The sequence below is a fragment of the Cornus florida genome, unplaced genomic scaffold, assembly GCF_030987335.1.
Source record: "Cornus florida cultivar Cherokee Brave unplaced genomic scaffold, ASM3098733v1 CherokeeBrave_3.0.0_Hap2_Chr09, whole genome shotgun sequence".
Taxonomy (NCBI): domain Eukaryota; kingdom Viridiplantae; phylum Streptophyta; class Magnoliopsida; order Cornales; family Cornaceae; genus Cornus; species Cornus florida.
Genome location: NW_026775579.1, coordinates 788,273 through 811,040, shown reverse-complemented (window position 1 = coordinate 811,040; position 22,768 = coordinate 788,273). Strand labels below are relative to the sequence as shown.

The window sequence follows — 22,768 nt, the reverse complement described above, 5'->3', positions numbered from 1 at the left end:
TTGTGTTATGTGCCTAATTTGTGTTTGATTGGTTTTGTTGATTAAAAAGAAGAAGTTTATGTAAGACCAATTCACCCCTCTTTTGGTCTAACACCATAGGAGGGAAGAAGAACTCTCACTTATGTTGAGTAAAGAGTTCTAATGACATTTTCGCCGAGGTAAAGACATTAACTCAAAGATTTGACCAATTCTTGGCCAATTAAAATTCGGTTCATCAAGCATCTTCCCCTCCCCATCATCATTCTAGTGAGTTTTGTATGACATATTCAACTGTGCTTCAAGAGACTCACTAGAATGATGATGTCTAATAAAATTTTTGATCTTGGCTAAAAAGCCCAACGTCTTGTTAGAGACGTTAAACATTAGCATTCGTAGGATTTTCAAACCATATTCCTCCTTCATTTCTTTCATTTTTCATTTCTTTTGCATTATCTAGATATGTTCAAGGTGTTTTATGTGGTTTTCGGGCAATTTTGAGCATTTTCTGTGCATTTTGTGTCATTTTCGATCGATCGAAAGACCTTTTCATCGATCTAAGTCTGCAGAACCCCATTTTACAAAGAAATCATCTCTCGGTATCTCCCTTTGAGATTAATCCTGATCGATTTCGATCGATCAATCCAAAGCTTCAAAAATGTTTCAACTCTCATTTGAAACTTTTCGATCAACCGAAGATGGACGGTTCGAATTTTAAAATTCTGCTTTGGCCGTTCGCATCCCAAAAACCCTATTATTTTAATACTTCTTTCTCTCTCCTCTCTCTTATTTTCCTTCCTTTTTCTTTTGTTTTACTTTCTCTCTCTCTCTCTCTCTCTCTGTCTCTGTCTCTCCCTCTCCCTCTCTTCCTCTCTCCCTCATTTTCTTTCTCCCCGAAGCCTCCATTTCTCCCTTTCTTCTCCATCACTAAACCCCACCACCATCCACCTTCCTCTTATCTCAACCACCTACCCCACCATCATCTCTCATTCCGGCGAACCCAACCATCCCACCGCCATCATCTTCTGCCATCGAGCACCGTCGACTCCATCTATTTCGGCCGCGGCTCCTCCATTTATTTCGGCGAAGTTCTTGGCCTACGACCGAGCATTCTTTCCTTGCGGGTCTATTTTTCTCTCATCGGAGTTCTCTTGCTCTCATTCTCTGGCTGATATAGGCCAAGGAGAATTCGTCGGTGCCTCTGCAACTTCCGGCGACATTCCAGCAGTATCTCTTCATCTTCTCTCTGATTTTCTCATCTTTTCCCTCGGGTAAGTCCAAATCTTAGATTTGTTTTATTTTGTTATTAATTTTTGTTTTTCATCTTTCATTTTTACTTTAGTTTTGTATTTATGCTTCTATAATTAGAACTGAAAAATCAAAAAGAAATTTGAAAATTTGAAAGAGAGGACTTGAAACCTTGGACTGAAATTGAAATTAAACTTTGGGACTTGGTTGATACTTATGGACTGTGAATGGGCTATGACCCTTGTGTTGAGGAGTATGGGCATATGTGAATGTAGTTGGGACAGTTTTGTTGTTGTATTGTTGAAGGACAATGGGCTTAAAATTGGTTAACTATTGTTGGTTTGTTCTTGAATGGAGAATGGGAAATTGTTGAACAGTTTTTGATTGATTGGATGGTGCGGTTGAATGAGTATATATGCATGTTTTGTTTGCTTTATTTGAAGAATCTATAATCCACTTTGATGCATGTATACCTTTTGAGAGGAAATAATGCTGAACTTTTTGGAAAGTAAACTTGTGCTTTGTTTTTAAATCTCTACATGGAACTTGGTTATTTTGTGGGTTAAATTGAAAAATGGAAATTGGAAAGAAATTGATTGTTAATTGTTGAGTTGAAAAATGAAAATTGGAAAGTGGACTTGAAAGTATTGAAATTGGAATTGGAATTGTGAAAAAGATGTGAACCTTGTGTTTTAATTTTCAATTTTTAAATTGGATTTTGTAGAAAAGAAGTGAATTTATAATGTTATTTAAAATTCACATGTGAAGAATGATTGTACAAAATGGAAATTGGATTTGAAAAGTTGTGATTGAATTGAATGAAATTGTTTAGAAAAGAAAAATGTTGAACTTTAAACTTGAAAAATTCTTGACAAATTGCTTGATGTGTATTTATTTTGAAATTAACAAGTTGTGAGCATGTCTCCATCTTAGTTTCATTTGCTTGTCCTAAGTTTAGGATTGCATGGATGTATGTTCTAAGTAAATGCTTGAATATTGTGCTTTGAAGTTGATACTTGAGTTTTTGAATCTTGAAATTGAAAAGTCAAGTCTAAATGCATGAAAGTGTTTTAAATGGAACTTTTTGCAAGTTTTAGAACTTAAATTGATTCTTGTTCGTGGTTAAGGTGCTTAATTTGGAAAAATGATTTTTGAAAATTGGAAATTTCATTTACAAATAGCTTGTTGGTTTCTAAAAGTTGAAAATGGGTTTTTGAACTTTGAATTTGAAATGTGAAGTCGAGTTGTTCAATTCCTTCAATTAATGAATGTTCAATGCATGATTCTTGTCATAATGCCTATATACAATGCATTTGAATGTTTGAACCCCAAAGTTTAACCAAAGGTACTAAAAATTTCCTAAGTTGTCCAAATTGTCCTTAAATGAGTTGAACTAATGCTTTCTTTTCCATCCAAATCCATGTTTTAAATGCCATTGAGTTTGTTTTGACCAATTCTTGATTCTTGCCATGCTAGGGCTTTGGTGTGATATCTTTTGAATTAAGTTGTCATGAACTTGAATTTTTCTTGAAAAATGTGTTGAATTGCCATCTTAAACTCTCCTTTTGAAGTCAAATGTTCCGATATTGCATAATAAGCTTGAATTTGCCTAAATGTGATTTTTCTTGGAATAAGTGTTATGCTCCTAAAATAAATTGCAAGTTTCTTGTTTCTCCATACTTTTTCACAAAATTGCACACTCCTTTGTCACATTGTTGATTTTCAAGCATGTTTGAATAAATTCTTGTTACAATATCATGAATTCTTGAACTTATCAAAATATATATATATATATATATATATATATATATATATATATATACATATATCACGAATTCTTGATCTTTGAATAAGTTTGGGGGGAAGTGAATGTTCGAGTTCATAATGCATGTCTATGATATCTTGTCACTCTTTGGCACACTTGTGAACTTTAATTGAATTTTGAAATGTCATTTGAAATAAGTTTGGGAAAATGCTATCATTGATTTCTTGGAAAGTTGCTTTGAGCTCTACTGAATTTAAACTTGGTCCAAAATTGCTTTTTATGGATAAGTTTAGGGAAGTTGATGTTGGCATGCCATTTTACTTGATTATATTCAATTGTGATCCATTCTTGCAAAGCGTGCAAGTGCTTATAACCGTGGTTCTTAGCTGGTCATTACTTTTGATCCAAAGGGGTAACTTTCTAGTCCTTCTCATTCTTTACCATCTCTTTGCTTCATTTATGCTTAGAAAGGGGGTCGCGAGCCATCAGCGATCATTTCTTGCTTCTATATTGCTTAGAGGGAGTCATGAGCCACGAGTGACCATAGGTTGTTGATTTTGTGAAATGGAGGATGGGATATATTTGTAAATGGAGTTTGGATTTGATTTGTGCATCATTCCTAAAAATGCTATATAGGTTGCATACCATGTTTAGAATTCATCTTTGTAGTTGTGTGTCATAACATGCCTAGTACTGAAGTGTTTTGCAACCGTGCATTCCACTTAGTCTTTATTTCATGATTTACATGCTTCTTGAGTTCTAGGTAGACATTTTCCATGATTGTTTCCTCCATGTCACCTTACATGCTCAATTGGTCTTAAATGTTGAATTTGTAGACATTCTTACTTAGGAATTGATACGATGTCATCCTAGGGTCTACTTTATTTAAATTGCAAAATTTTTGTGAGTTTTAGGTTTGTGAATGCACGTTGCATGTTCTATGCACATCACATCATATACTTGTCATTTTGGTCACATGCTTGCATATATGTTTTCCAAAAGTGATTTTTTTGCCCTTTTTGCTACCGTTGCACTGTTTTGCATGAGTTGAGATTGTTTATTATGCCATGATTCATTCTCTATTTGTTGAAGCATGTTCAAGTTCTGAAATGTTAATAAATGGTTTGAATGTTATTCTTGAAGCTTCCTCAATAATTTCTTGCACATGCATGTTCATCTCTATCTATTCTCTGTTTATACTTGATTCAGGCATGCTTTGTGTTTTCTTTTCAGATACTTACCTCATTTCTTTACCTGTGTACTGATTTCTATACTTTGTCTTTTTAGATGCAGCGGAAGAAGTCAATTGCCAAAAAGAGAGCTACCAGTCCCCAAGAGCCACCTCCTACTCCACAGGAGGAATCTTCTTCTTCTTCAGAGGCCAAGGCCACTGCATCTTCTTCTGGGCCATCTTTTATGGATGCATGCATAGATCCCTATAGTAAGAGTAGTCCTGGAACCTTACTTTACAAATAGAGAGTTGGAGCTAAAGTACAACTTTGACACTAATTTATTTACCCGGTCTGAGCAGACCAAATGGGCTTATGACGAGTTTCGCTGGCGTGGCATTGATCCTATTCTAACGTCAAGCAGTGGTATGGTCTACCTTTGATTGATTGTTTTATTCTTCTAGCACCTCCAGCGGGATGAGGAGTACTAGCATATATTTCACACAACTGTGGATGGACGAGATATCGTCATTTCTATTGCTTACATCGAGGTAGCTTGCAGATATCCCCATATATCTTTCTTGGTCCCTAAGATCGAACAGCCATTATACCCCATCATTCCAGAGTATCTGATAGAGGTAAACATGGCTGTCGCACTCTCTCCTCACATTGCATTTTTGAGCCATAATTATGCCAACAGAGTTCACATTCCCTCCAGGATATGGTTCATTGACATAGTGCAGCACCGCAATGGCTTCCCATCTGGGCATAATGCTCAGAGGCGAGAGGGGGTCTTGAAGGCTTTATACAGTTTCCATCAGGGATGCTGGGTTTTTATTCTGGGCCTTATCTGGGAGATTATTCGCAAGTATTGGGATAATTTAGTGTTCAGATGAATTGAGAGAGTTGTGTCTTAGCCATTACCTTTTGGCCACTTGATCATGCAGATTTTAGTAGACCAGGACTTCCCATTAGACCCAGAAGAGGTGGTAGAGCCGACCACCAAGAAGAAAAAGAGGGAGTATAACACGAAGCGGTGGAAAAAGAGCTACAATGCATGCCACACAGGTCTCAGGAAGGCATTGAAGAGGCCCCACACTGATTCATATAAGGGATCTCTGGACAGATCACCTACATCCTTCAGGCCCACGTAGAGACCTTGTCCTAGATTCGGTTCCTCCAAGTATCCTAACTCATCCCAATTCTAGACAGATACTTTGTTAGTTCCATCTCCGCCTCCACTAGCTCCGACAGGCCCCTTATCCCACCATGTTAGCTCATAGTCCAGTCTCCGTGGCAATTTCACTCAGCTTTAGTATGAGTTCAGATCACTTAACGATCGTATAGTTCAGAGAGTTACTGACATTGAGCGCGCTATCATAGATTCTAGGAGGGATGTTACACAGCTTAGGACTGATGCTGGTTAGCTCAGAACAGACATGACCAGTTTTAGGAGGGAGTCCACTGAGATGTTTCAATACATCATTAACCTGCTTGAGCCGGACGTTGTTCCATGATTGCATCTTATCTCATCTCTCTATCTCTCTTTCTATCTTATCCATTACCTACTCTTGACATTACTTGATACTATTTTGATACATTGCTATCTTTGGGGATATTTACATTGCTTTGATATACTCTGTATAATTTTGGGATCCTATTTTGGATATTATTTTTGGATCATTGTTTTGGATATTGGTTTTGGATTTATTTTCATTTATGGATATTTGTTTTGGATATACTGAGCTTGATATTGCTATATGCATTGTTGATTATGCCCATTGTTCCTAGTTTTCTACTTTATCTCTCATTTCTATTATTGATGCATTTGTTTTGATAGTTGCTAGTGTGACTATTTTCAGATACGTTTTTGGAATCTAAGTTTGGGGTACACCTTCCAATGCTAAGTTTCCATTGCCGGGTTCTATTTGCTTCGCCCATTTGGTATACTCTTTCCATTATCTATTGCTATCTTTGTACATTGCGAACAATGCACAGATTAAGTTTAGGGATGTTTTAGCACGTTGCACTTTATCTTTTATGCATGTGATATGATTTAAGAGTTTAGCAATGATTTTGATCTTTTGATATTACTTAGAATTTAAAAATTGCTTGACATGAGATTTCAATACTCCTTGTATGCCTTGTGGATGTCATTAAGGAGTAAATTTTTTTAAAAATTTGTGACGGCGTTGGTTTTTAGGCCTGTACGTCCTATGATGAACCGAACGTAGATCCGATAACGAATCTAGAATGCAGAAACAAAAGATAAAACAATGGTCTCTAGAGATATAACACGTCTCTAGGATACCAATGTGATCCTCAATGAGGTCACGGAACCCAAAGAAAACAAATGCGGAAGCGACGTTTCAAAAATGGACAAGAATGAACCTAGGGGCAAAATGGTCATTTTAAAAATGAAAGTGGATATTACTGAGCACACCATTAGAAAGACAATGAAAAATTAATAAACTCAGACCTAAGAATCACTTGATTCGAAGTCCGGACGAAGAAGATATGGTTAACAGAAGAAAAAAGGGGAAAAAGGTCAAAATTATCAATCCAAGATCATCTAACCGGTTAGGAGGCAAAAACAGAGATGACCACATTTTACCCAAGCTCTCGTAACCGGTTATGAGAATCCACCACCCGTACACTAAAAATCAACAAAAACCTGGCAGTAGGATTTTTCAGAAAAAAATGGGTTTTTCAGGGTGAAGATGACATTTTTTGGAAAAACACAAAGAAGAACCCCCCCACCCCCCAAAATTGAGTTTTCTACCTAGCAACGCGAACAAAAATGAAAAAAAAAAAACACATTGTGAAATACCCAAAATGTCCCTTGATCAGAAAAGGGTAAAGTTTCAAAAAAATGCAACTTTAAGTGTTCATTTCATCAACAATGGTATTATATGCCAAAGTGAACATGTACGCATGCGTAATACGATAAAGTAGATGCGTTACAATGGCCTACGGCCTCATCGCATGTTATTTACAAAATATGACCCTTCAATGCATTAAATCACATATCTTACATAGGCAACAATGAAGTTAAAATTAGCATACATATCACATAAGTGTTTTTGGCCCTTGGCCTTATTACAAACACATTCTATGAGTAACAAAAGATGCACTTAAGTGCACATTATATAGTTTGACCAATAAATATAAGTTTCATCCATGAAACCAAAAAGGAAGCATGATATGCTAACAAGTGCATATTCTAATACAATAAAAATGTTCCAAGTAGTCAAGCAAGCCTAGGGGTGCTGTGCATCCCACAATACCGTTTCTTTACCTGAAAAACACCTGGTAAGTTTGGGGTGAGTAAATAAGTTTACTTGTAAGGAATGAGCATGCAAAACTTAATTTTATACAACTTGCAATTTGATGTAAATCAGTTCATAATGTTTAACCGACATTAGAACTCCCAACACAATGTAATAAGATGCAACTCACAAAGTTATCAACTTGGAATTTAAAGTGCGAAATCAAACCAAAGTGAATACTTGGACATCATGCCGGATCAGACCGGCAACATAGTTACTTTAGGGTTACTAGCCCACGGATAACCTCCCTATGTGTGCACTAGACTTTTAAAGGGACAATCCTCCATACTAGAACCATGCCCTAACCTTAGTCATAACGACATCCCAAGTTTCCAAAATCAACAATTTGTGCAACAACGTATATATATTAGCATAATCATATATACACAATGTAATACCATATACCATGCACAAACCAATTTTGGAAACACAATACATGCTCTAGTTCACAACTATAATGGCATGAAAATTGTTGAATAATCATTATGCAACTTGTCACACTTTATAACAATATTATTCAATAATAAAAACATAATCTCACAAGTATTATACAAGTTTAAAATCAAGACTTAAACATGTAATCAATATGAAATTCACACTCAAATCATTAATATAACAAGGATAGAAATTAATTTGATAAAACAACTAATTTTTCTAGATTTCATTTCTCATCCAAACATGCTCAATTTAATATATATTGAAGAACTTATCATGATCATTACATATATTCCTTCAAAACCTAATTTAAATCATGGAAACATATGAATAAAAATTAATTAAATTAATTTATAAATTCCTCTAGATTTCAAAATAACCCAAAATGATCTCAAGTTAATAAATGTTATGAATCAAGTCATGACCTTTCCAAGAATCATGTCCTAACTTAATTTCATGTAAGACACTATTAACTACTCACTTAAAATTTAGATTAGAGACATGTATTCCATTTGTATCAAGATATAAAGCATATAAAGCATTGAAAATATAACTTAGAACACCCCCTACCTCAATAGAGAGTTGAATTTTTATAAACCAAAGTAACTGTGACGGCCCTGGTTTTTAGGCCAGTGCGTGTTGTGATGAACCGAACGTAGACCCGTTGACAAAAACAGAATGCGGAAGCAAAAGATAAAAAATGGTCTCTAGAGATTCAACATGTCTTTAGGACACCAATGTGATCCTCAATGAGATCACAAAACCCAAAGAATGCAAATGCGGAACGACAGTCTAAAAAAAAGACAAGAATGAACCTAGGGGAAAAGTGGTCATTTCATAGAGAAATGGATGCTACCAAGCAAACCATTGGAAAGACAACGAAAAATTAATGAAGTTAGACTCAAGAATCGCCTGATTCGGAGTTCGGAATGAAAAGATATCAAGTCTTGAAGTTAAGGAAAGAAAACCAAATCCTAACACTACCTCAGTAAAACTTGAATAACTTGAGTTACAAATGGAATATGAAGCACTAATTGGTACTACTAGAAAACTTATTTCAACGTGGTCAGTTTAGACTTAAGAACGGACCAATTCGGAGTTCAAACGAGTGAGATATGGCCCTCTGAAGGAAGATGTTCAGAGCAAGACCTGCAATGGCGAGCGCCCGCCAAAACCATGCACAAATCCTGCGGGCGCCTGCCAAATCCCGCAGTGGGCTGGATATTTTTGCTGGGCCCCGCCGAAAACCTGTAGGGGCCCGCCAGTTGCTACCCCAGCGAGGATTTTTGAACCCGAAAATGCAGAAACAGGATTTGGAAAACAAGTCTCAAGAACCTCGGTAGCTTAACCAATTATTTGCAAGTGTGTGGAACATACTTAAGGGTACAATCTAATCAATCAAGGAAAATAAGCAAAAGATGGCCTTAAGGCCTCATGGCATGTCATTTACAAATGGTGTTTAATCCTTGAAATTCCATGTATTCCATAAACAAACTATGAAGTTAAAGCAACATACATGTCATATAAGTGTCTTTGACTCCTGGCCTCATTATATATACATACAAAGAGTGTCAAAAGGTGCACTTAAGTGCACATTACATAGTTTAGACAACAAATACAAGTTTTGACATATAATGCTACAAAATGACATTTCATGCCAATCTTTATAAGAATTAAAACCTTCAAGTCTACAATCATCCAAGCAAACGATGAACATCACGAACCAAGCCTTCGTACCTGAATAGAACCCACAGTAACTTCGGGGTGAGTAAACAAATTTACTCGTATGAAATGAGCATACATCGACTCGATTTCTTACAGATTTTTACGTTAACATGAAATAATTCAAAAGGGTCATGCCACCTAACGTCTATGTCAAAGTTTAGACTTAGGGAGTATCCTAAGCTACCTTAGAACATTTATAGCATAAATCACATCATGTATGCAATTCCAAATGATATAAGAAACATGTTAAATAAGGCAAAAAGATATAGATTCTCAAAGTCCTCAACTTGAAATTTAAAACACGAAAACAACTTAAGTGGATCATGCCACCTAATGTCTATATTCCAAATGAATCTTTATGATCATTCCTAAGCTACACTTGAACATTTGAAACACAATTCACCATATCGATGCAATTTAACCGACATTGGAACTTCCAATATAACACATAAAGCACAAATTCTCAAAGTTAACATCTTGAAACTTAAAATGGAAAATCAAATAAGGAACAACAAGTTACAACATTATCTAGTTATTAACTTGGAATTGAAATGCGAAATTAAACAAGGTAGATACTCGGACATCACGCCGGATGATCGGTTGGTCAATTAAACATCAACCTTCGCAATAGCACGAATCATTGTAAAATTGGGCTATTGGTTGGGTAAGTCGAACCACTGGGACTGCGCTAGTTTAAGGCAACCTAAGCATCTAGAATCGTTTTAGAATGATAAGGGGGAATAGGGTGTTTGCTTGGTTTGTCACTAAAGCTATGAAATTAAGCTGCATAAAATAATAGATTGCAAGGAATGTAAAGAGGTGAAATGCAAGTAGAGAAGACTAGGGAGATGAATCCGTCTCCATCCCTATACACATGCTAGATTAGAACTAATTAAGGGGAAAAATAACATATAATGGTCAAGAATTACATAACAACACATGGTTGCCATGTAATTGATCAAGAAGTACATTAAGTCTCAAACAAGTATAATCTATCAAAAGGGTAAACATGCTTAGACTACCTAACTAAGGTGTAGCTTATACACATTTACTTAAATGAAAGACTATCAAGTTCTTGACAAAATGATGAAGCACATGGAGCTAGAGATTAAGCATACACCATCAAAGGATTTCCTAAGCAATGGTCTATCAAAGTCACCTATCAACATGCCATGAAACCATTTCATAACCTTGTTCCCATTCTCACCATGAAAACTCAAGCAATAAGATTCATACAAGACATCACCTAACAATCAAGATAATAAACTTGAAGAAATCAACCATACATATATAAACATTCATTACAACAAATGAAAGGCTCTTAGTTATGAAAAAGACCATAGAAATATACATTGCAATCCCCCAAAATAGACTACCCTAGGACATGCTTACAAGGGAGGGACTTCATCACCTCCCTAGAGGAAGAGTTAGTTACCCATTGGAGCCTTAGAATGAAGAAGAAGCTTGAACTCCATCTCCAATTTTCGAGCTCCCTCCTTTAAACTTCAAGAACACCTTCCTTTCTTGCTCTCTTCTCTCCCCTCTATCTTGCAAAATGTAGCTTAATGATATGTGTGGCCTTGCTTCTCTTCTCTTGTATAGATAAGGCTCTAAAAACCCCCACCAACCAACATCTCCAACCAACCATTAAAGAGGAAAATTAGAATTGAGGAACCCAAGATGCAAGTGGCTGAAAATGGGCCATTTCTGGATGCAATTCTGCCCCAATTTCGAGCACTCGCAATAAGGGCTCGAGCACTCGAAATTGGAGCAGAATGCTCCATTCTTGCCTTGCTTCGGCCGGACCTACTTTGGTAAAACGGCCATAACTTTGCGCTCCGAACTCCGAATGACGAACCGTTTGAAGATTTGGAGAGCTAATTCAGAGCTTTAAATACTTCATGTTTTGGTGGAGATCCAATTCTCAAGGATGGTTGGTCGAAAATGAAGATCAAGGCAGAATTTCATTGCTGCCAGGCAGTTCTGCGCACCTCTGGTAACAAGGCCATAACTCTCTGCTCCGAGCTCCGAATGACAAACCGTTTGAAGATTTAGAAAGCTAATTCAGAGCTCTAAATCTTTCATGCTATGATGGAAGTCCAGTTCTTGAGTTTTCTAGGTCGAAAATGGCGACAAAAGTCAGGTTCCACTACTGCCAAACTTCAGCATTGTGCTTTGCATTCAAAATTTCAACAAAACATCATTCTTGCTTCTTTTAAGCCAATAAACCTGAAAATAAACAAAAATGCACAAAAGAAGATAATCTACATAATCAAATCAAATAATGGACTTAACTAATGCAATTTAGGGCGCTTAAATATGCAATATTCGGCGTTATCACACCCCTAAACTTACATTTTGCTAGTCCCTTAGTAAAACTACAATGAAAAACTTAATGAAAAGACAACCATGGGCATGCTACTACAAAAATATCATCCATGGTAAAATGAGATAGATACATAGCTCAAAAATAACTTGAAACAGAAAAAGAGCTGGAGATGGGGTCATTGGGAAGAGTACCTTGCATATATGAAGCATTGATACTAAACACATTTCAACATGCATGTATCAACATCATAGTCCATATAAATAACTCAATTGTCATCTCTTAAATGGAAATCAACTCTAACTTCAGTGAAAGTGGATTGGATTCTCAACATGCGGCTTTTACTTTCTTTTCCAATTCCAAGGCACAAGTTTTCAAATCATTGAATTCCCTTTTAAATGAAGTCCCTAAGGCATGAATTTATTACAGAACAAAGCTGACAATTTATTGTAACTCAGAAGTGAAACATAGAATGGTTGTGCAATGCTGAAATCCTTTAAGCTTTCTAACCAACCTATGTAGCAAGCGTTAGGCCAACAGCTCCCAAACCAGATGGCTTTAGGGTGTTAAGTGAAGAGACACTCCAAAGGGCTTAATAGCTCAAGTTGGAAAGGCTACGAACTCCAGCGAACCATGCTTATTACAAGTTTTTTTTTTGAATGACCGTGCAATATTTAAGTCCTTTAAGCTTTCTAGCCAACCCTTGTAGCAAGCGTTAGGCCAACAACTCCCAAACCAGACGGCTTTAGGGTGTTAAGTGTAGAGACACTCCTAGGGCTTAATAGCTCGAGTTGGAAAGGTTACGAACGTCAACTGGTCATTTTTTTTCTTTCTTTCTCAGTTTTTTTTTTAGACAACTTAAATCATGCCAAAGATATTCATCTATTAGGTTCATCAAATCAGATTAACTAGGCCAAGGTCAAGGTCGATTAAGTTGCATGCCTCACAGTTAAGTTTCCAATGTGCATCTGTGCATTGTGAAGCTTAAAAGAGTGTCAAATCCAGCGAGAATTTAATTGAGACATTTATACAGACTAATTTGAATCTACATGATCATTTCAACTCAAATTTTTCTTTATTTTCAAAAATTTCAATTACTTCTATACACAAGGTATTAAACATATGTTTCATCTCCGACAAGTGTCAAGTTATACTATCATTGCTTAGCAAAAAATATGAAACCAAAAATGTCCTATTGCACCCCCAAACTTGAATGTCACATTGTCCTCAATGTGTGAAGACAAATGAAACAAAATAAGAGCAAAGAAGGTAAAAGAACAATAATACCAAGTGGAGTGACGACGCAAAAATATCCATCGATGTAAATGCGCAAACGCGTCCCCCAAACTTGGACCCGAAGACCTGCCAAAACAGTACTAATATACACAGGTAAAAGCATAGGTTTTGGAATGAAAAACTAAAAGAGAATAAATAACACAAACATGAAGTCTAGTAAAAATCCAAACAAAACATAAATTAGCACACATTAGTTATAAGGTTACAATGGATAACAAAACAATGCCAAGAATGGGGCCATTTAGAGAGATGAAGCGGGTTCAGGCATTGTGTCGAACAGGTAGTGTGCATGACAAAAAGGAAGAGGGCCAAAGGTTGATTAGAGTGATGAAAACCCAAAAATTTTTTTAGACAAAATGCTCTCTAGCATAGAGCATAACAACAATCACACCCAAACTCCACAATTTCCATGCCTATACTCCTCAAAAGGATAACAACAACAGAACAAAAAGAATAAAATAAAAAGGATGAGAAAGCATACCTTGAGAGAAGAATGGAGAGAAGGGAAAGATGGAATTAGGAAGGAGGATGGAGGTGCATGCAGGAGGTGGTGGGTTGATTGGTGCCGAGGGTGGAGGGTGGTTGGTTTGGGGTTGAGGATGGTGGAGGATGGAGAGAATGCCGAGAGAGGGAAAGAAGAGTGAGGTGGGTTGGTTTTAAAAGAGAGGTGGCTTGGTTCGAGCACTCGAAGTGTGTCTTCGAGTGCTCTAAAATGGGGCAGTGGGCTCGGTTGGTTTGTTGTGTGAGGAGTGGGTGATTGCGAGCACTCGAAGTGTGTCTTCGAGTGCTCTAAAATGGGGCAGTGGGGTGAGAGGGGGGGTTGGCATGGAGTGGGTTGTGAGATGCAGAGAGTTGGGGGCCGAGGGTGAGAGGGTGGTGGCTGGTTGAGTTCGAGCATGGTTTGTGAGGTGGTGGTTCGGGTGAGGGGTGGTTTGGTTGGTTTATGCATGAGAGGGAAGTGGGTTTGCTGAGAGGGGTTGTGTAGGTTGGTGTTAGAAGGTTGGGTGGTTGTGTTGGAGAAGGATGTGTTGGGGTTGAGAGGAGAGAAAAGGAAGGTGGTGTGTTGGGTTGATTGTCCATGGTGGGAAAGTGGCCGAGAGGTGGAGGGGTTGTGGTTTACTTGGGTTGTTTTTAGCAGGTTGGTTGATTGAGTTGGTGGGTTGCTTGGGTGAGCAAGCTCGAGCACTCCAAATAAAAGCTTGGGGTGCTCGAGATTTTGGCAGAGGCATGCTATGGAATTGGTGAAGCTTCGAGTACTCGAAGCTTGGCCTTCAAGTGCTCGATTCTGAGGCAGTAGCTGCGGAAGTTGGGCTGAAAATTTGGAGCAATCCAAAAGGAATTTAGAGTGCTCTAAAATTGGGCAGTGGTGCATGCAAGATTGGTTCACAATTGGAGCACTCTAAAATGGAAGCTAGATTGCTCGAAATGAAGGCAGTGACTTCGGGAAGTTGGTGTGGTAATTTGGAGCAATCCAAATGGAAGCTAGAGTGCTCCAAAAATGGGCAGTGAGCTTGGGATTGATGGTGAAGACATTTGGAGCAATCCAAATAGGGTGCTCCAAAATGGGTAGTAGCTCATGGAATTATGGTTAGATCATTCGAGCACTAGAATCTTGGCCTAGTGAGCATTTTGAATGGATGCAACTGCTGAAACAAATGTGTCAAACTTTGCAACATCTTGCTAATGCATGAATCAAATTGGCAAAATTTTCAAAATGCAACACATTTCCAATGCATGGATGAATGTAGGAAATTTTTTAAACCTTTGCAACATCACACAATGCATGAATTAAATTTCAGAAAATTTTTTAACACTTTGCAAATTCATTCCAATGTAACGCATGGATGGAAAATTTTGAAAACTTTTCAACTTCTTTCTAATGCATGGACAATTTTTAAACTTTTGAACTTCAATCCATTCTAATGCAAGGAGAGAAAATTGTCAAACTCTACACTTCATTGCAATGCATGGAAAATTTAGAAAAATTTTCAAACTGTGCAAATTTTTTTTTTTTCTTCAATGAGTGCATGGATGATTTCAAAAAGATTTCCCAACTTTTGTAACCTCACACAATGCATGGATGATTTTGAGAAAATTTTCAAGCTTTGGAACATCTCTTCAATGCATGGATGAGATTAAGAACATTTCAACAATGCATTAAAAATGAGAGATTGCACATGAGTTGCATGCCAAAGATCCTATGAAATTGCTCGAAAGCGATGGAAATTTCCGGGAATGAAAATTAGAGCTGAGAAGGTCTAAGAGGCCAGTCTAAAATTGCGAAACACAACTGAAGACCATTTCAGAAAAATCAAATTTTTGGCTTATCGAAACCATTTCCCAGAAAATTTCAAGGCACGAGCAATTTAAGAAGGTAGGGAAGCTTGGAACATCGAAAGAATTTATTCCCTTGCTTTGCTAAATTTAATGTCGATAGCTAGACGAAGTTAGAGCAAGTACTAATCCTCAAAAATCTCGATAGCTAGACACACCGAGATCAGGTTAGTTCTCTTTACCCTATACCATGTCTCTCAAGAGATTCAAGCTTCCCCAAATAGGATAATTCTTTTAAAAGCGAAGGAGGAAGAGCTTGAAGACAAAAGTGGAAAAGAGGTAGCGGAAAGACCTCAACCCATTCTTCATCCTCAATGAAGAACTTTGGATTATGGGGCTTATTTGGATTATGGGAAGATGGATTAGGTGAAGGTGCACCAAGCAACGACTTATGAAGGGTCATATTGAGCACGGGAATGCTCAACAAGTTATCCTTCAGACTTTCAACATCCTCCTCACACTTATCCGGCGGTTCGGGCTCAATAGCTTGAGATAACTCAGGAGAAGGAATGAGAGGAAGTGCAAGTTCCCAAGAGAGGGATACATTTGATGTTGCCCAAGGAAGAAAGAGAATAGGTGGAGGAATATCAAACAAAGAATTTACCTCCAAAATAGAATTGTCAACATCAAAATCCTCATAATTGAAATGAGCTAAACAAGCTTTTAGAGGATCCTCCATTAAAGGAGGTGCATCAAGCAAAGGATTATGTAGGGGCTGTTTTGGAGTAGGGTAGACAATCTCTACATCATTATTTTTCCCATTTTGAGCCACAATTGCTTCATTTTGATGTGGGGCAACAATTTGATCTTCAACCACCATTTCATCATTTTCACATGTAATAACCACTTGATCATTCTCATGATGAAAGTTACTAGGAGTAATCTCATCATTCATAGAATTTTCTTTTGGATTAGCCATAAATTCAAATGAAAATGTTTCCTCCTCTTCATGATTTTTAGCATTAATCCTTTGTTGAATTTGAGATATTTGGTCATCTATCATTGCACTAACTTGGGACTGGTGATATGGTACCACTTGATTGATAGACTGTACTGTTGATTGCATGCTAGCAAGGGAAGCCAATAGTTGATTGTTGGAGTCCATCATTTGCGTGTGCATAGACTCCATCATTTGTTTGTTAGCAACAATTAGCTCATCCAATGGAGACGGTGGAAAAGGAGAAGAGGGCTGGAAATAATGATCATTGGGTTGAAAATTGGCTTGAAAATGTTGCCCATGAGATTGTGGGGCTGAATTTTCCATGTCATGCCACAAGAAATTTTGGTGATCTCCCCTACCCGAGTCATAACCATTGAAGTATGGATCACTACCCGGTTCAGAGAAACTCTCATTTGGTTGCTCTAGATAAAAGTCCGAGAATTGTCTCGTTGGAAGACATTCTCTTGTATGATGTGGATGACTAGAGCAAAAGGCACAAAACTCATGTGGTGTGTAAAATTGAGTCGAAGGAAAATTACTCCCCATTAAGGACTAATTCAGCCACTTGATTAGATACATTAAGGTGAATTTACACAAAATATATACAACACAATTAAACTACACAGCAACCCTTCACCAAAACATCCACATGCAATGATCCCTTTCTCCTCAATTATCAAGACAAAAATATAAATGGCCATGACAAGGACCGATGCTTGAACACGAAATATAAACAAGATAAGAGCCTCGACAAGGGCTTCACAACTAAATTAAACACATACACAATATTCACAATGCGAAACTAGAAGTCAAGAGACTTACCTGGGGTCCTCTAGACTTACAATTTGCTAGCAATCCCACGGCGAGCTTCGAGTCCCTAGAATCTTACAACACGAAGATGATCAAAACACACAAGGAATATTCACAAGACACAATATTCACAATCAAACTAAAATTAACCCTAGAACTTTGGTCGCTAAATCGTTTGCAGTCCCCGGCAACGGCGCCAAAAATTGATCGGTTGGTCAATTAAACATCAACCTTCGCAATAGCACGAATCATTGTAAAATAGGGCTATTGGTCGGGTAAGTCGAACCACTGGGACTGCGCTAGTTTAAGGCAACCTAAGCGTCTAGAATCGTTTTAGAATGATAAGGGGGAATAGGGTGTTTGCTTGGTTTGTCACTAAAGCTATGAAATTAAGATGCATAAAATAGTAGATTGCAAGGAATGTAAAGAGGTGAAATGTAAGTAGAGAAGACTAGGGAGATGAATCCGTCTCCATCCCTATACACATGCTAGATTAGAACTAATTAAGGGGAAAAATAACATATAATGGTCAAGAATTACATAACAACACATGGTTGCCATTAATTGATCAAGAAGTACATTAAGTCTCAAACAAGTATAATCTATCAAAAGGGTAAACATGCTTAGACTACCTAACTAAGGTGTAGCTTATACACATTTACTTAAATGAAAGACTATCAAGTTCTTGACAAAATGATGAAGCACATGGAGCTAGAGATTAAGCATACACCATCAAAGGATTTCCTAAGCAATGGTCTATCAAAGTCACCTATCAACATGCCATGAAACCATTTCATAACCTTGTTCCCATTCTCACCATGAAAACTCAAGCAATAAGATTCATACAAGACATCACCTAACAATCAAGATAATGAACTTGAAGAAATCAACTATACATATATAAACATTCATTACAACAAATGAAAGGCTCTTAGTTATGAAAAAGACCTTAGAAATATACATTGCAATCCCCCAAAATAGACTACCCTAGGACATGCTTACAAGGGAGGGACTTCATCACCTCCCTAGAGGAAGAGTTAGTTACCCATTGGAGCCTTAGAATGAAGAAGAAGCTTGAACTCCATCTCCAATTTTCAAGCTCCCTCCTTTAAGCTTCAAGAACACCTTCCTTTCTTGCTCTCTTCTCTCCCCTCTATCTTGCAAAATGTAGCTTAATGATATGTGTGGCCTTGCTTCTCTTCTCTTGTATAGATAAGGCTCTAAAAACCCCCACAAACCAACATCTCCAACCAACCATTAAAGAGAAAAATTAGAATTGAGGAACCCAAGATGCAAGTGGCTGAAAATGGGCTATTTCCGGATGCAATTCTGCCCCAATTTCGAGCACTCGTAATAAGGGCTCGAGCACTCGAAATTGGAGCAGAATGCTCCATTCTAGCCTTGCTCCGCCCGGACCTACTTTGGTAAAACGGCCATAACTTTGCGCTCCGAACTCCGAATGACGAACCGTTTGAAGATTTGGAGAGCTAATTCAGAGCTTTAAATACTTCATGTTTTGGTGGAGATCCAATTCTTAAGGATGGTTGGTCGAAAATGAAGATCAAGGCAGAATTTCATTGCTGCCAGGCAGTTCTGCGCACCTCTGGTAACAAGGCCATAACTCTCTGCTCCGAGCTCCGAATGACAAACCATTTGAAGATTTAGAAAGCTAATTCAGAGCTCTAAATCTTTCATGCTATGATGGAAGTCCAGTTCTTGAGTTTGCTAGGTCGAAAATGGTGACAAAAGTCAGGTTCCACTGTTGCCAAGCTTCAGCATTGTGCCTTTGCATTCAAAATTTCAACAAAATATCATTCTTGCTTCTTTTAAGCCAATGAACCTGAAAATAAACAAAAATGCACAAAAGAAGATAATCTACATAATAAAATCAAATAATGGACTTAACTAATGCAATTTAGGGCGCTTGAATATGTAATATTCGGCGCTTATCACCGGATCAGACCGACAACGTGGTTACTTTAGGGTTACTAGCCCATAGGTAACCGCCCTATGTGCGCACTAGACTATAGAGGGACATTCCCCCGTGCTAGAACCATGTTTTAGCCGTAGTCAAACAACGACATCCCCAAGTTTCTAAAATCAACAAGTTGTACAAAAATGTATATATCAACATGTATATACAAGATAATTAACTATCTACCACGCACAACTAAATTTGAAACCATACAATACATGCTCTAAGTTCACAACTACTATGGCATGAAAGATGTCAAGAACAAAGTGTGCAAGTCATTACACAAGGCAACAATATAATCCATAAGGAAAACATGCTCTCATGAATATAAATATAACAACAATGTTATCCTATGCTCCAAACATAACCAAGTAAATGTACAACAAGTCTAAGTTCATGATTTGAATATAGAAACAACTTCTAAAACACAACTAGGTCCATGGAGCCATTCGATAGAATTTGATTAAATAAGAATAATTAAATTATCTAGATTTCAAATCAATATCAAATAACCTCAAATTTTTATATGTTAAACAACATAACATACTTATTACATATATCAAATCAAAAGTGCAAAATGAGGAAGACATCATCATGTAGACTTTAATTAATTCAAATTAATTAAACCTCTAATTTTCAAAAGTTGTTCAAATGATCTCAAATTAATACATAACAAAGATTTAATCATGATAATTACTAATATCAAGTCAAAACTTAATTACATTAATGGAGTAATTAAATAGAATTTAATTATATAAAATTTAAATAAATCTCTAGATTTCATTTCTCATCCAAATATGTTCAATTTAATATATGTTGAAGAACTTATCATGATCATTACATATATTCCTTTAAAACCTAATTTAAATCATGGAAACGCATGAATAAAAAATTAATCAAATTAATTTATAAATTCCTCTAGATTTCAAAACAACCCAAAATGATTTCAAGTCAATATATGTTATGAATCAAGTCATGGCCTTTCCAAAAATTATGTGCTAGCTTGATTTCATACAAGACATTATTAACTACTCACTTAAAATTTAGATTAGAGACGTGCATTTCATTGTTATCAAGATATAAAGTATATAAAATATCAAAAACATAACTTAGAACATCCCCTACCTCACAAGATGATTGTTCCTCTTGAATCTAAGGCAAATCGACACAAAAATGGCAAACCCTTCAAGGGTTATGTAAAGGAGGATGTGGGGAACAAAAAGTGTTTACAAGTTCAAGCTTGGAAATCAATGGAAGGCCCTCAAAATCAAGGTCAAAGCTCAAACATCAAGCTTCTCTAATGGTGGTTAGGGTTTTCTTTACAAGAGAGGGAAGATATAGAAATTAAGTGTGACAGAATGTGAGTGGAGGAAACAGAAATCCTCCACTCACTATGTGGTTTACACTAAGGTCAACACACACAAGTCTTGGTCAATTGCACAAAAACCCCTCTTTAAAACCATAATCCTAAAGTAGCCCAAAAATAGTTGCAAGACTAAATTGTGAGCCTACACTTGTCACAAATCCAATGCTCCTTCCTAGGTTTAATCTCAAGCTTACACTTGTCAACCATCGAAGCCAATAAGTGCACCTATCCTAGGCCAACAAGTGGGTGAATCTCCACCCTCCACAAGTCATCATCCAAGGCATCAAAGTGTTTCCACACAAATGTCAACAAGTGGATCAATGAGAGTGTGACACTTGTCACACTTTTCGGAAATTGCAAAAAGGTCATTTTTAAAAATATCTTCCAAATTAAATTGCAAAATGGTCCTTAAGATGAAAAATAATTAATTTACAATAATTACACAAATGACCCCAAAAGAAAGAGAAATTCCGAAGAAGTGTGCATCTACACCCCTAAGGAAGAAAGTACACAACTAACATGCTTTTCTACAAAAGTAAAAATGCACATAGTATGGGATTTAAATATCGTGGATGCATGCAAAACTGGAATCAAATCCGAATATGAAAAGTGAGGTTATGCTAACAAAGTGACAACCGAGAAAAAGACGAAAAGTGAATAGTGTCATAAATGTGAAAATGTGGAAATGACTCGGTCCTAAAAGGAAGATGTCAATCCAAAGGAATGAGTCTCAGAAACCATTTCCGAGCACTCAAGATGACACAAAGTGACGAGAAACCAAACACGGAAAAGAAAAGACAACGAAAAAAAATTTATCTGTAAAATTTGAGGAAAAAGGAATGGAAAGAAAATGATCGGGTCATTACAACCTTCCCACCTTAAAGGGATTTCGTCCCCGAAATCCTGCCCCAAAAAAGCAAAAAGCAAAACCAGGGTAACTACAGAGTACATCTTTGAGTATCCCACACAATAAGCTACAAAAGCAATCCCAAAATTGAAGGAGAACCCACAAACCAATGTCATTCGCACCCACATGCTTACGACAGGACAACCTTTCAAAAGGAAAGTGACCACACGGCCACATGACAAGTCAAAGGTCTCATACAGAACCTAAGGTTAGACAAGGGAATGAAAGGCAACAACCGTAAGCATTCCTCTTGATAAACCATTATACCGATCCAAAAACAACCACCAAAAGAACTCTAAGATAACTACGTATCAAATCAGGGTACAGAACAAAGACAATGTGGCAGTACGAATAGCGACCAGAACCCGCCCACGACGTATTCAAATGTGTGGTAGCAATGACAGTACCTAGCGCCCTCCCACACTTACTCGTCAGTAAGGTAGCATCGACGGCAACTAGCACCGCTCACAACACACAACTTGTATGTTAGTATGACAGTATAAGGCACTAGTTCATAACCTGCCCCCACTAGGTCCACCCATGAAACCTCTCGATACAATTGACATCAATGTCGGAAAAGATCATTACCAATTGCACTACGAAAACTAGGCATCTTGTGAGAGTTGGGGTAGCTAATTCCAAAACTTTGACAATAATGTCATAGGCACCGCTACGCTTAAGGCCTTAAACCAACAACTCCAATGCCTCAAAACACTTCTGTTAACAACATCAATTCAAAAATTCAAAGCCTAACAAGCAATTCAACACCTCTAGAAATCAGAACGAACCTCACAACAAGATATTTCATCGAAAGTCCCTCATATCTCCTTAAAACAGGTCAACTATAAGCCTAATCATCGTGATCAAACATCAGATCACATCTCTATCATGGATAACTAAATCCTCGAAACACAAGTCCACTAAGTGGCACACACATCAAAGTCCTGACAACCAAGGTCACAAAATGAGTCTCTCAAAACTGTGCTTGGCATCACCAAGCTAAATCAAAATTCCTCAATTTCCATCGATCTATAAACAATCACTAGAACTACGATTCCTCAAGACTACGCCTAGTCATAACTAGGATGAGAAAAATCCACAAACAAGCCAGATCCAACAACGATCCTCTAAACTTCTCCTAAGAGTCGACCACATCCAGGTCTCCAA

The 22,768-nt window shown here is 37.2% G+C and overlaps 1 long non-coding RNA gene across 3 annotated transcripts; it reads left to right on the top strand.

Moving 5' to 3' along the window:
* The first annotated feature begins 575 nt into the window (after positions 1-575).
* On the top strand, positions 576-7,534 carry LOC132273411 (uncharacterized). Of its 3 annotated transcripts, none has more exons than XR_009470106.1 (3): positions 576-1,247; positions 4,277-4,796; positions 6,021-7,534. It is a non-coding gene; the product is annotated as an uncharacterized LOC132273411 (long non-coding RNA). The 3 variants fall into 3 exon arrangements; XR_009470107.1 differs by lacking the exon at positions 6,021-7,534 and having other exon boundaries at positions 4,277-4,430; positions 4,521-5,895; XR_009470105.1 differs by lacking the exon at positions 6,021-7,534 and having other exon boundaries at positions 4,277-5,895.
* The last annotated feature ends 15,234 nt before the right edge of the window (positions 7,535-22,768 follow it).